Source organism: Perna viridis, chromosome 14 (assembly GCF_037379345.1).
Source record: "Perna viridis isolate PV_CMFRI_1.1 ecotype Kerala chromosome 14, ASM3737934v1, whole genome shotgun sequence".
NCBI lineage: Eukaryota > Metazoa > Mollusca > Bivalvia > Mytilida > Mytilidae > Perna > Perna viridis.
In genome coordinates, this window is record NC_142458.1 from 20,006,935 (window position 1) to 20,019,338 (window position 12,404).

The window sequence follows — 12,404 nt, forward strand, 5'->3', positions numbered from 1 at the left end:
AATCACAGGCAACTTATAATAATATATATAACTCATTTTGATATTTATTTACACCATTACTGCACAAATACATGTGTTTTTACTGTTGTTTTGTTTTTATTTTTATCAATTCTATTTTCTTAATAAATAACCTATAAGGCCAAAAAAATTACATTTCTGTTTAGGGTTACATTCCTCCCAAAATTAGGGTAGGTAGGTAGGCATTTTCATTTTTTTTATCATTTTATTTTTTCTCGACTAACGTTGAGCCTATATTTGTAAAATAACATCACATGTAAGTCATGAAAGTGTTTGGTTTTAAGTAGAAAGTTAAATTTTTAAGATACACACCTATTAATCATGTCTTTTATTACAATACACTTATTTTTTGTAGGAATTTGAACAAAATTAAGTACGCTGTATTTTAAAATGTTACCTGCAAATATATTTTAAAAAGTTACAAATTTCTCTGTTCACTGATGTATTTTTTGAAAGACAAAGTGAAAAATGCATATTTATATCAATAAAGTGTTAACAAAATGTTTCATTCATTCATTTTATTAAACCTTGAGTATGAAGAATGTCTGACCTGTACGTTATAGATGTACAAATGTATGTCTGGTACCGTAAAATAAGTGGCAACAAGCCGAAACTGCTATCCTGTCTTGAGCAGCTCAGTTCACTCTAGAACTAATGCAAGTTCATGTTGCTGATTGTAATATGTGTTTCTTTATAGTGTTGTTCTATGTGCCTTCTATGTCTAATAATTTAGGCTGTTCTTGTGTTTTGGACCTCAAAATTCAAACCTCCTTAAGGCTTTTAATGTTTAGTTGTTAAAAACTATCAATCTAAAACTATCAGTCTGACACTGGACAAAGACTGGGGGATAAAAGGCTCTTGAATATGATCTGTTTAAGTTATAATTGAACCTGCACAAGAAAAATCTAATTATTTCATGTACAATCACTTTAAAACTAAGAAAATGTTTAAAGAACTTTATTGTAAATGTTTTTCTGTCAACTTCTTCATGATAGAGCTCAAAAGCTCCATAAGTACAATCAGTCTATTTGGAAATGCTGACACAAGAGATTTGGTTTCTTGATGACAGCATTTATTATATTTTATATCCATTGTGCTCATCATAAGTAATAGGCTTGGATTAACATGATATAAATCAGTCTCCTATTCAAATGCTATTGTGACCTGGTTTTAAACGTACTTTTGGTTTTACTGGAAATGATCCGTATTATACCGGAAATTGGCAGACATTACCGATTTTGTTAATTTTGGAGAAAAAGTGTATTAGGGTCGGGAGAAAAAATTAGGGTCTGTCGGGAAACCCGAAACAGACATTTTTTTTTTGCCTAACCAAGGGACTTATCTGATAACCTCAGTGACCACAAGTAGGTTGCACACATTATCACTTCACTGCACATATATACTCTATACATAACCAGTAAATTTGAAAATCTCACAGCATGTCAAAAGTGCAATCAGTGCAACTGCAAAAATGACAATTCACATTTGCAAAGAAATTGAGACATTGCTGAAACAAAACTTGTGAATTTCACATACATGTATTTCATTCTTTGTTAAACATTTGATAGCTGTTATACCTTTATTCTTCAACTACTAATTACATGTACATGTATAATCAACCTGAAAAATTAAATCTTAATCAAATCATAGTCCTGAATTTTACGATTAGAATCATCATAAACAATTTTAGCCACCGTCAATTTTTTTTCTAGATTTATCTTATCTTTTTAAGATGGACAGAAAATCCGGGAGTTTTCCTGAAGTACATGTAGCTACCTTAGAAAATTGCAATTTTTAAAAATGAAGGATTTAAAGTTTAATATTTCAAAATTTTCTTGGAGGTGGGGCATGTCTCCAAACCCCCTAGCAAATTTGGATCACTTCTTGATCCTCACTGCTGACCATGTCAAGAAATTTTTTTGGGGGCCCTCATTGCCTAAAACGCTGGATCCGCCACTGCTATTGTCTATAATTTGGGACATAATCTTCATTGATCTATTATATAATAATGTTAGTTTTTCCACACCTATATTTACGTATTTGAAAACTTGAAAACTGTTCCTATTCCACAATATCAGCTCCATTCCTATCAGGGACCAGACAAAATTTATCACCACATAGGACCAATGCAAATAGCAGTAGGACAGATACTTTTTTGATGTAATGCTTCTGTTGAGACACCACTTTTTTTACTGATAATATCCATAGAACACTTGTTTTTTTTTACGAACAGATACTTTGAACCAAATTTTTTATTAACTTTAAAAAAAAACAACTATTATAACAAAAATAGTCTACAACATATAAATGAAGTAGAAAATACAAGTATTTAACATTATTCATTGTATTTGGAATAACTATATGTATTAAAATAGAAATAGCTTTATATCAATACCTCATTTGTGAGATCTTTAATACACTATGTGTTAACAGGGGCGTAGCTGCCTATACACAAATAAGCAGTTGCATACTTTCGGAAAAAGTAACAAAAATAAAAACACACATCTTAAAGATGAAATAAAGGTTATTTATCACATATGCATACCATGAACGTAGTATAGGCTCCGAAAAACTGGCTCCAAAATCGTTAAAATTCAGGAGTTTCCTTCAGGGCTTTGCCTTGCCGGACTCACTGGGGGGCCCTGAGCGACCCCCCCCCCAAGACCTCTCGCCGTAATTTTGTGTACAACTAAAACAGGCCTAGTTATGCTCCTGGTTAATATAATATTTTCAAATAAAAACTATAAGAAAACCTTGACATGGGGCAAACTTTTTTCTTATCAAGTTGACATAGGACATCATTTTTTTTCAAGCCAAATGGCCATAAGGTTGCAACTTTTATCTAGGCTCTTATTTTTTTGCACCGGTCCTATGTGGTGACTGGTCCCTGACACATAGGAAGTTCTCACCCCACTTGCTTTAATTCCACCCCCTCCCCAAACCCCTCAAGGATTCGGTATAAAACCAAACATTCGCTGTGCGGATTTGTAAAAACATTTCATTTAAAATCAATTCAGATGTTCCCAATTAAAAACACATTTAATTGATCTCTGTGCTACATCAGTACATGCATTTACTTTCTACCTTCTGACAGGGACACCAACCGCGTGCCCAAATGTATGCATGCACAGTACATGCATGCGTCTTAAAATAAATATTGGGGGCAGTAAAATTCAAGTCCCTCAAATATGATAATCTACCCACACCTTACCATAACTTCTTCAGCAGGGACAAGGAATCTCCTTTGTTGTGTGATGGCCTATAATGGTCGACGTACTACAGAGTAGTGTTCACAATTCTGGCGCGAAATCGGGTAGAAATTAAGTGTAAGTGTTTGTAAGAATCAGGCAAAATGGGAAAAAAATCAGGAACATGCATGTCAAAACCCCACCGATCTGACAGTATAATATCACTCTAGGATAATTTCTCTATTTGAAAAGACCATTACTTAATATCTGCATCACTGGCTTAGTTCAGAAACGTTCAATAGAATCTTACAAAAAAATAGATTTTTGACAGTTATCTGCCCTTGGAATGTTCATTTTCAGCGCATTTCAATGAAATTGTAACTCAATGTTGCAGCGTGATAGGGAAGATCTTGTCTGTTTCCCCTTGATCTGATGGTGCAAATAGTCAAATTACACTATCAAAATGATGTTTTTTTTCATACAATGTTTCACTTTTTGCCTGATTCTTACAGGGACTGACACTAAAATTAGCTTACCGTAACGAATGATTTCGAATTCTAAAAATAATGTATAGATCTAATTGTTGTTATTCTGTACCTCAGTATATAATAATCAATACAAAATTTTCTACAGTAAAATTGCTATTCTTCTCCTTTTTCAGTGTTCGACTATTGAGCAGTTCATAGTTTTCAGACTCTTGACCGGCAATGTCAACCGCTTCGCAGATTTTTAGTTCCGTCACCGGATTGGACAAAAGTTTCATAGTTATTCGGAACGCTCGGACTTCACCCTCTCTTAATGAAAACCCCGAAATTATCACGTTTGCTCGTTTTGTCTGCTGTTTGTCTTATGTTCAAAAGTAACTGGTTATAACTTTAAAACACATAATTGTTACATTTGATTGTTATTAAATAATATTGTTAACTCTTTATTGTTTTTTTTTTTATTATAATTGTATTCAATACTGCATACTGGCGCCCTCTTCAACGAGTCTTGCACTTTAATACAGATGAAATTGAATGTTTGCGAGACAATATTCAAATGTGTACATTGTTGCTGTTCTTATCTTACAGGCACCATGTAATTGATGTTGAAGGCTACTTTCTGCAAATTCAAACTCCTATGAATTACTAGTGAAAAGGTCAATGAGACAACATTCAGATTAAAATATTGCCAAAAGATGCATGGTTTTCTGGGTTTTGAACATTTTGAGGTGATGAGGGGAAAATATCAGTGACATTCAAATTGAAAATATTGAAAAAAACGTTTTTCTAGGTTATCATTTTGAGATGATCATTCAACTATGAACAATGGAGGAATATGGAGTAAATGTATTACAAGTCTAATGTTTTCGGTATAATAAAATACTTATAGACTGGGTATTCGGGAAAGAGCTAGTTTATTGTTCTCCAAGACTGTGACTATTGGCCTCGGCTACGCCTCGGGCAGTAGTCATAGTTGTGGGGAACACTAAACTTGCTATTTTCCTCATACCCAGTCCATAAGTATATAAAATTACTGTTGTTATTATTTCATGGGCACAACCATTTAATTTTTAAAGTTTTTCTATCCTTCTTTTTCAGGACCGGATCCAGGCACTTTGAAAAAGATGAGTGCCAGTCGAGACTCCTCAAAAATAGGCAGTATTAGGGCATTTTTTTGTATTTTTTGTCAATTTTACACATGAAAAATGACAAATTCTCAAAGAAAAGGAGAACGTCAACCCATTGCACCCCTCTTGATCCGCCATGACATTTTATTTTGAGTAGATATAGAACCTGCCCACGTGGTCCTGCCTTTTCTTTTGTTACAGAAAATTGTTTTTTTTTAATAGAAACCACATGCCCTTGGGACCAGGAATATTTATCACCAAAAATATCATTAAATCATTTTAATTATTTTACACTGCATAGCTGTTACATTGGCCCTGATTATTAATCTCTTTCGTCCATTAAAAAAATGTCAAAATTATGTGTAGGAACGTGCTTACAGTGCCTAACGCAACTACGACCCTGTGCGATGCACTCTTATCAATTTGCGAAAATGAAAATAGCACATTTTTGTGTGTAAATGATTGTTTGTAGAGGATATTTTTTTGCCCCCTAAGGTGATTCTCTGTATCCGGGATTTCATTTTGCAATTATATAGGCTAAAAACCACTAATTCCACTTCCCATAGGCTTCTATGCTAATTTCACAATATTCAATGGCTTCTCTGGACTTTACCTTAACTTTAACCTGCAGAGGACTATATATCAGCATGATTCTACATATGTTAGCTCACAATCCTCAGAATGGCATGTGGGGTTAGCAGACTTGCAGTGCAGTACTGGTCACCTGAAGTGAAGTGTCTATAAATAGCATGGGAAACCCCAGTGTTTTCACAAAATAGGGGTATATTTAGAAATCATTATGGAGATTAGGCTTCACATCACAAGAAGCAAAATGCACCTATAAAATGTACAGAAATGTTTTTCCTTTCAGAAACTGTTTAAATTTTTCAAATGAGATGAAAACTTTTTTTCACAGCACTATGAGGAACAGGGGTAATTTCTGCGTAGGACTATTTTTGCCTACGTTCTAAATGCTCATTGGTTGAATTGGTGGTCTGTAACCTATATACCGGTATACTCCTAGCTTATACAAGTCATATCTGTCATGTTTGTTACAAATGATGATAATGTTGAATAAATGCATGATGATTTTTCTCCCTGTATGCTACTATTCCCCATACTCAGTTAAAATCCCGACTCATAAATGTTGTACATCGTTCTTACTCCAAAAAAGATAGAACACCTAGATACAAATACCTATTACTAGGGAGAGGGTATCCATAGTTTGTAAAAAAAAAATAAAAACACGATTCCTTATCATTTTCTAAATATACCATAGAAGAAGTGAATTTCTGATCGACAGCATATTTTTCAGTGTGTTGGACGTGTTTTTCAACAGATGGTCGGCATTCCAACAGGAAAAAAATTGTGCTCCGCTACTTCCTGACCTATTCCTTCACTTCAATGAAGCTGACTTTATAGCTGATCTGATCCAAAAAAAAAAGAACATCGGAGATTACTAATACATACATCCCATCTACCCCAAAGAACTTGATATAGAGGTTACTACAGACATTATGTCTTGACCAATACTTAAAGATCGAAGAAAATGGGAAACCATTGACCAAACAATGCGACAAACGCTCAGAATTTCCGTATTGTCAACTTTCCCTTCTTCTATAGTAACACCCTTTCAGCACTTGCGTATGGAGGTTTTCAATCACAATTCATACATTATGCCAGAGCTTACCCACAATACACCAAAATTTTCACGTACCGTGCTACATTTCTAATAATTAGGCTTCTAGAATCATGAGCTCGTGGATCCTTATTGTTTACTCATCCTAGTGCACTATGTGGACCGAGTTGTTCACTATGTCATAGCTATAGTTTTCTTTGTTCCTTTCATCTACCCAGGTATTGATATAATTTTACGAAAAACTTGGCTGGTGTTTCATGAAAAGCAGAGAACGCCTACCCAGGGGTACACCTGGTCCATGCTCCCGTGGTTTTTAGTAGAGTCATAATAGCTCATTTCGTTCTGTTTCTTTGTACAAATTACTTTGTTGTTTTTTTTTTTTTTTTTGCATGTACGTGTACTTTGTTGTGTGTGTCTGATTTCCCTATTTAGTCGGTATCCTTGGAATAAGTTCTTTTGATTTTCGCTCAAATCTTGTCTCCTTTAATTCAATTTCCAATAAGTCATCACCTGATATTAACGCTTACGGTTTACCGCTCATATTCATAGACAAAGTAAGTGCCACTGACATTTCGACCAGACGGATGTCATGACTAAATCAAAGCGGAAAGTGAGGAGACACTGAGCCAGTTGTTCAAACGGACGAGGGAGACGTCCAAAATTGACAACATAACTGAGAAGGGAGCTGTCCGGCCTGAAAATGACTTTTAAGTTACAAATAATAAACAAAGCATTGAAAATCCAAAAGAAAATATTAAAGCTCTCTGAAACATTAAGTTCTCTGCAAAACATGAACTGCGAACTTTCCTATGTTGCCGGGCATTGGGCGTTGAGAGGGGGCGATATCCATCTTTTCAATAAAGTTTGGAGCAGGCAGATTACATATATTTTCATCATGAAATGAAATTTGAAACATATCAAGAGTGGTAGATCCAGAGGGGGTTTCAAAAGAAAGGGGTTTCAAGCCTAATACTAGTATTTGCTCACTTTTGGCTTGAACAAATGTTAATCACGGTAGCATGTCTATAAACAAGTTTACCACCAGAACTTGATTTTATATTTTACTTTTTTGTAATGAATTACATAGTGTCTCTTTTTATAACTGATATCACATTCCACTTAATGTTTGTTAAATCAACCATGTCTATAGAGTAGATATTTCAGTTTTAACAGCTAAAACATTTTCCGCCGGGGAGCTTCGCCCCATCCCTGAACCGACTACCAGGGCTCTTCCGTGGACCCGCTTGGGGCCTTGAGCGGCCCAGACCCCTCGCCGCAGTACGTAGTGGTGCCTACACTTTGTTCTATTCAAAGCTATGCCCCTGACCGCACCCCTTCCCTTGTATTCGTCGAGTTTATGTTTGAGTTGTTAATATGTGTGCTCTCTTACATGCATATGTCAGCCTGCAATTTAATGCAGTTAACGCATAAGGCGTTACACGTGTTGAAATAACACACCTATCAGGACTTTCAATGACTAGTGTAAACAAATGCAATTGTGAATATGTGAAGGTTGTATTTTTTTTTTAATCAGGACAATTGTCAGTTCTGGATATTTATCGCAAATAAACCTTCCAATAACGTATAATTGATTAAATTAAGCTTATCAAAGACCCGTAAAAACGTCAAAATTCCACTTCTCAAGTACAAATTAACAAACTGTTGGCCTAAAAAAACTAAAATAGTGAATTGCGCTCCTGCAAAGTGTAGGAAATCCGCAAACTTTTGCATGAAAGAATAACGTCAAGTGTTCTCTTTGAGATAATTATCGAAACTGCGTTTAATTTGAGTAAACAAATATTACCCAGACAGCATACCCCTGTTGGGCCAACGCTGGCGTAAGGTTAGATCCTTGGCTTTTAGTTGGCGTTGGCAAGACAACGTTGGCCCAACATTGGCTCAATGTAGTAGTCCGTAGTTATGGAAATATTTCTTCTTGATTTATTTTTAACCAAAATGGTTTTCACTTGACAATCAAATGATTAAAGACGACATTTGAAATTTTAAATACTTTTGTAACTTTGTTTGTATGATTTTAGTTACTTTATGTTCTATGTTGAGTATGTCTGTTTTCCAAGTCTGGTCTTTGTCCCTGGATTACATTCTTTTGATTACCGCTATAACCTTGATTCCCTTGATTACACTTATATAAATTATGATACAAAATGTTACTACCCAATTTTGATATTAAAGTGTATTAGATATTGTAATCATAAGTAATTTTCGGAATTAAGAGAGCATATACTGCCACCATTTTATCTATATTTATTGCTACAATATTTTGTATAAAAATGCTGAAATCTGATTTCGATTTCATTCGTGGATAAAAATCAAATAAGAACATTTCACATTTTGCATTTATTCAAGTGAAATTTTAAAATATGATATTTCGACATCCCGGGAACACTATTTTTCACTATGTTTGTAATGTAGTGTCCTTTATTTATCAAAATATAGTAGAGAAAGATGTTCCATAGAAGTACCAAATCTTGTCTTATTAAATGGTAGGACGTTATCTTTGTACGTTCAAAGACTTTAAAGAAGTTAAAAATTGTGTATAAATATGCTCTTTTTAAGAACATTTCTGCTAGACGCAATTTGGAATTGCGTTACTGCGTGAGTTTCAAGATGAAATACACACATTGAAAAGCGACATTGTTTCAAGTAGCGGCAGTGTTATTCAACTGTTAGAGCTTATCAATAAAATTGTGGAAGATCAGATTTCTAGCCTTAATCGGGTACATATATTCAAATGAATGATATGTATTGTATCAGTGGTCTGAAAACTATAGTTGTAATATGCTTTATCATGACTTATCTTTTAACCCTTCCTTACTAAATATCTTTTTTCCAAGGTCATGATCGAAATATTTTTAACATTCAAAGAAAATAAAACCAAGCTTCCCCCGGAAGTTGAATGGTCGATCCTTAATTAGTTGCTGAGAAAAATGTTACGGAAATTTTCGTCATTTACCAAAAATATTAAAAGATATTCTAAGGAGGCAAACAGGAAGTAGCCTTGCATCCAACATAAAATCTGATCCCACGATATGGGACACAGAACAAAAAACTGCATACCAAATTTTAACATCCTGTGAAAAGTAGTTCCTGAGAAAAATGTTACGAAAACTTTCGTCATTTTATTATAAAAATTAAAAAAAATACGTTGAGTTGGCAAACACTACACGTAAATGAAAATGTAAAGAGACATGCCGGACATTGCCTAGGTCTTAGGTATTTTGGCATGACAGTCATTCTCTGTTTGTTGTCTTTTTTGGGCGGATGTGGGTAGAGGATGAGGTTGGTAACGAATGTCCTGGTAATTTTGTACTCCAACCAATAAAATGGGTGGAAAATAAAATTGTAAAGTTCAACGAATTCAATACTTTTCTCAAAACAATGGGTAGGGGAATGGAAGCATGGTTAAACACCCTTCAATGTTATGAAAGTTCTGTCTGCTCCATCGAGATGACAGGTGCATAATATCCTTAAATTACTCAAAACAATGGGTAGGGGGTTTACCAGTCATGCCAGTCTTCACATAAAAAAGGGAAGGGGTCCGTACTTCGGGCGCAGATATTTACACATAGAAGGGGGAAGGTTTATTTCGAAATGTTCTACGCCTTTCCATTTTTACACAGTATTGAACCTCAGAAAAATGGTGGCTGTCGTTCAATGAAGAAAAATAATGAACGTACAATACAGATGTAACACATGTACACATGATCCGGACAGTACGTCGATTGAGAATGCGCGAAAACGTATTATAACACATGGACCAATATAGGTCTTCGAATTGGTTATTTTCACAAGAATTGGCGTTTTTCTTAGAAAAAAAAACATTGTTTCAAGGACAAATTTAGGAAGTACACAACAGTACATTTATACTTCATATCACAAATATATTCGACCTTGTATGGTTTCATAGGAGTTGCGGTTCAAAGAAATCAGTCTCTTCCTTTAGTATTATATATTTCTTAATACATTAAAAGAAAGTATTTTTTTCTGTGAAAAATGTCCATATTTGTTGTTTATAAAATGTGTTCCCAATGATCCATGTATAAAAATACCAGACTTTCATAAAGTATTGCTAAAAAGTATTTTTTTTAAATAATTAAGCTATTTTAGCTAATCCGATACCATCTTATTTATTAAAAAAAGATAACATTGATGTTATTTTTTATTATTATTTAATATTATTTTTTTTCTCTATTTTATGAAATTAGTTTAGGAAACACAATAACTTCATATGTTTAAGTATAGTTACATTTCGGTAACTAAATTATATCTACAAATGATAATAAATTTATTCACTACTCTTTTTTAAACAAAACCAATTTCGTTCGTTTAGTTGTTTACACATATTGTATTTAGAGAATTAAAACAAAGAAATAAGTCTGACGTAAAGTCTCAATGACAATTGTGACAAATCAGGTGAAAGATAGATTTATTTTGTGTTTTGTAGATCATTTAAAGTAAGTGTCCCGTGGTAGTTTAAAATGGAACAAATTAGCATTTATATTCAAGATAAAATAATTTAACGATTTGCGACATGATTAGTTAAGCACTTGAAGGTAATATATCTATGGTATATTTACGATTCGATACCAGATAAGTTAAGCACTTGAAAAACAATACAGATATTAGCGGCATTTTACAATCTATTTTTTCATTCTCTGGGAAAAAGGAATAATAAGTTGGTTTCATTAAATAAACCTACGTTGCGACAGCCTCGCATTGATAATAGGCGGTATTATAAACACAAAACCACATGGAGTTCATTTTACAACAATGGCAATCAAGCGAAAGATAGTTTCTTGGGCACATAGAAGTGTCACAGTATTTTTTGAAAATAAATCCATAATGGCAAATTTCTCTACCTAAAAGTACAAAGTGATAAGTATCTAAACCCTGTTCTCTCAATCATTTCCCAGAAAAAGAAGTATTAAAAATATGACAATTCACAATGTGGTTTACAAAATAAAAGACATTTACATTCACATCATACAATAAGTATCAGATAATCACAGAACAAAGTTATAGTTACAGAAAACAATGTTTTTAATATCGTTTGATTTCAATTGCAAAGTTTAAATTGATTTGAATTGAAGAGATGCACCAAAAAAAAAAGAAGTTAAACATTTAAGCTCGTGGAACGTAACGTATATTGCGAGTAAACTATTCAGAGATGAGTTTGTCATGACTGTTGGCCCCAAATATGCAGCCAGAACAGAGTTGGAGTTTCAAGTTTCAATGTTTTATCTTTATTTACTTAATGCCTTTTCTTTTATATAGTTTTTATAAGGCTTTCATATTATGTTTATTGTACCGACATTATAAAACTAACTTACATAAATGTTATGAACTTGTTTTTAATTTTGTCGAAACATGTTTGTATAAACAACTTTCAATAAGCGAAATGCTGCAACGAATGCAGCGGTTAGGGTATCGTGATATTTTTCACAAGTGCAGAAAATGACTCTAGGGTGACAATGTGACCTCCTGGTCAAGAATCGCGAAAAGATCATCAATAATTCACTTAATTAAAAACAAATATGTGGCAACAAAGGAAAAGGGGACAAAGGGTATGATCAAATATCGATCCTTATATTTAACTGTATGGGCAATACTACGAAGCTTCCCTCATAAGAAAGAAGCGAAAACAGATCTCAAAGTGTAAAGAACAATTTGTTTCCATTGGTATACAGACTGTATACAAAACCTATGAATATTGTCGGTTAAGACTGTTTTATTGAACGATATTACTCTGCTATGTACTGCATTTAGGTTGATATTGGTCGTAGGTTGCTACATCAATTATCCTCGTCTGTCTTTTTTTTTAAAGTTAACTTAATCATAAATCTAAAAGGTCGTTTTTTACTATTTACTATTATGAGGGATTTTAAGCACTTAGAAAACCCGTGTCGACAAACGAAATTTTACGAGT

At 33.7% G+C, this 12,404-nt stretch overlaps 1 long non-coding RNA gene across 3 annotated transcripts in view; it reads right to left on the reverse strand.

The window, feature by feature from the left end:
* Window positions 1-8,855, reverse strand: part of LOC148598559 (uncharacterized) — a 28,957-nt gene extending 20,102 nt beyond the window's left edge. For all 3 annotated transcript variants that reach the window (XR_015918441.1, XR_015918439.1, XR_015918440.1), the window contains exon 1: window positions 6,093-8,855. This is a non-coding gene — a long non-coding RNA (uncharacterized LOC148598559). The remainder of the gene's footprint in view (window positions 1-6,092) is intronic.
* Window positions 8,856-12,404: the final 3,549 nt, after the last annotated feature.